Source organism: Chiloscyllium plagiosum, chromosome 48 (assembly GCF_004010195.1).
Source record: "Chiloscyllium plagiosum isolate BGI_BamShark_2017 chromosome 48, ASM401019v2, whole genome shotgun sequence".
Taxonomy (NCBI): domain Eukaryota; kingdom Metazoa; phylum Chordata; class Chondrichthyes; order Orectolobiformes; family Hemiscylliidae; genus Chiloscyllium; species Chiloscyllium plagiosum.
Window position 1 is genome coordinate 4552684 of NC_057757.1, and position 3384 is coordinate 4556067.

A 3384-nucleotide genomic window follows, 5' to 3' on the forward strand; every position below is an offset into this window, starting at 1 on the left:
AATCATTTATCTCTCAACCCTGCAGACTTCCTGCCTCTATTCCTGATGAAGGGCTTTTGCCCGAAATGTCGATTTTTCTGCTCCTTGGATGCTGCCTGACCTGCTGTGCTTTTCCGGCACCACTCTAACTCAGACTCATAGGGAAAAGGCAGGCAAGTAGTGTTGCGGATTATCAAACCAGCAACAATTTCATTGAATAGGAGTGTAGACATGATGGGCAGAATAGCGTTCGCTGTTCCTATGTCATATGATCTGGAGAGGCCCTCATTTTTAGAATTTTTTTTCTGGATTTGTAACTGAGTTGAAGTTACGAATTGAACATTGAACAGCAGCTCGCGCTGAAAGCAGAGAACTAAGGCAGCTGCTTGCTACTGAGAATTGGCCTGGACAATACTGCAACTTAAATAATATTCCAAGGATACTGTAGATGAACTATCACCAAACTGTTGTTTATACTCAGGGCTGGCAGCTGGGTTTGGTAGGGAGAATAAAGGTATGGATTATTTTCTAAACGGGGAGAAAATTCAGAAGTCTGAACTGCAAAGAAACTTGGGGGCTTCTAGTCCAGGATTCTCTCAAGATAAACTTGCAGATTGAGTCAGTGGTTAGGAAGGCAACTGCAAGTGGCATTTATTTTGAGAGCACTTGAATATAAAAGCAGGATTGAACTTCTGAGGTTCTATAAGGCTCTTGTCAGGCCACATTTATTTTTTCTTTATTCGTTCATGGGATGCTGGCGCTGCTGGCTCGGCAGGATTTATTGCCCATCCCTAATTGCCCACAATAATTAAGAGTCAATCACATTGCTGTGGGTCAGGAGTCACATGTAGGCCAGACTAGGTGAGGACAGTAGTTTCCTTCCCTAAAGGACATTAGTGAACCAGATGGGTTTTTCCAACAATCAATAAAGGATTCATGGTCACCATTAGATTCTTAATTCCAGATTCCTTTTTGAATTCATATGCCACCACCTGTCATGGTGGCATTTGAGCCTAGGTCCCCATTGTTTGGGTCTCTGGATAACAGTCCAGCAATCATACCGCCAGGCTATCATCTCCCTATTTGGAATATTGCGTGCAGTTTTGGGCCCCACATCTCAGGAAAAATGTACTGCCCCTGGAGTGTGCTCAGAAGAGGTTCACGAGAATGGTCTCAGGAATGAACAGCTTAATACATGAGGAATGTTTGAGAACTCTGGGTCTATATTTGATGGAGTTTAGAAGGATAATGGGAGATCTAATAGAAACTTACACAGTACTGAACGGACTGGGAAGTGTGGACGTTGGAAAGATGTTTCCATTGGTAGGAGAGACCAGGACCCGAAGGCATAGCTTAAGAGTAAAGGGGAGACCTTTTAGAACAGAGATAAGGAGAATCTTCTTCAGTCAGAGGGTGGTGAATCTATGGAACTCACTGCCACAGAAGGCTGTGGAGGTCAGGTCAATGAGTACATTTAAGACAGAGATGGATCGGTTCTTGAGTATCAAGGGGATCACGGGTTACGGGGAGAAAGCTGGAGAATGGGGTTGAGAAACCTGTCAGCCATGATTGAATGGCAGAGCAAACTCGATGGGCTGAATGGCCTAATTTCTGCTCCTGTATCTTATGGATTCATGAATCAAGGGATGGACTGGTGTTAACCAGCCAATCAGACAGAACCCTAATTACAAAAGATAAAAAGAACAATTCTGAATGGATTTTGGGAAACTTTCAGTGACTTAGTGTTTTTGCTTTCTCTAGTTTTCTATCAAGTTATCAAATTGAAAATTCTGAGAAAAGAATCCCAGTCTTGTAAGAAATAAATCATTATTTCCAAACTTCTGATGAAACTGTTTGTATTAATTGGTAACTTCAAAATTCAAGATAAATACTTCTATGAGCACGTGAACAACCCAGTGTCCAACAATTTCATAAAAGTCAGGCACTCATCATTTGAGTCGTAATTTTTAGTGTTCAATGAGCAGTTGCTTTACTTTCTTTTTAATTTCTCCCTTAACTGTGTCTATCTACTTCGGTATGTGAATGAGAGTCAGACCATAGATATTAGATTTCCTCATTATTTTTGTTCTGCGAAAGTTACATTATTTCACAAAAATTAAACAATTTAAACTTGGCAAAAATCTATTATTCTTAGTCTGGTTAGGAACGATTAGGCAATATTAAGATATTTCAGTATATTGCAAACTCAGTGATAGGCTGATTTGGTTCAGCTGCCAATTCCTGTATCCACCAGTGTCCAACACTGGCACCTCCACAACATATCCCTATATCACAACATGTCCTAGTAACAGAGGGGTAAGGTGGGTGTGGTACGGGAAGTGAGGAAATCCTTTATCCCAGTTCCAACCTACCACTCAGCACCGCCCTCGTGACCTGTCCTACCTGTCCATCTTCCTTCCCACCTATCCACTCCACCCTCCCCTTCGACCTATCACCTTTACCCCCGCCTCCATCCACNNNCCCCACCCCTCCCCCATTTATCTCTCCACCCCCGAGGCTCCCAGCCTCATTCCTGATGAAGAGCTTTTCCCCGAAACGTCGATTTTTCTGCTCCCCGGATGCTGTCTGGCCTGCTGTGCTTTTCCAGCACCACACTCTCGGCTCTAATCTCCAGCATTTGCAGTCCTCACTTTTGACTATGTCCTCATAACAACCAAACGGGAGCTATGGTAGGGCAGGTTCCCTACACCACAATAACGATGATAGCGCTAATGCTGTAAATATTGTTTCACTACTATACTTTTGACGTTCAGTGAGGCTACAAACCCTCAAGATGACTGGGGTAAAGGAGTATCTGTGGCAATTGCATTGGCTTGGACCTTCTGAAAGAAAGGTTGCTGTTGCATTTGTTCATTTGGACCTTGTAGATGGCATTTTGCAGCAGACTGTGATGGAATTGCCAAGAAAATTGAAGCTCCCACGACAACCCAAAACTCTCTGAAAACTTCCCTGATTCTGAGCTCGAGGTGCAGAATTCCAACTCACCTACCTGAACAACTTGCTCCAGTTAGAGGGATTCAAATATACGCTCTCCTGTCTAAATTATAAAGCTGGTGCTCGCCACCACTCAGTGATGTCCTGATGCTGTGAATGAACACAGGAAATTAAGATAAAACCCACACTTACTGCTGAAAGGAAAATGGGTGATATTTCAGTACTGAATGACCCTGTGTGCATTCCAACAAGCTCCTTATCCCTGGAAGAATCCAGGAGTCAAAATCATGGAATTCCGAATGGGGGGTGGGGGGGTCATTCAACTGTTTGAGTCTTTACTGAGCCTGAGAAGAGCATTCCCCTCCACCATACTATTCTTTCTCCAACCCCTCCCTGACCGCAGCCAGTCCATTACCCTCCCCGAACCCGCACTGACTGCGGACAGACCTC

The 3384-nt window shown here is 43.7% G+C and overlaps 1 pseudogene; it reads right to left on the reverse strand.

The window, feature by feature from the left end:
• Positions 1-3083, reverse strand: part of LOC122544430 — a 21732-nt pseudogene extending 18649 nt beyond the window's left edge.
• Positions 3084-3384: the final 301 nt, after the last annotated feature.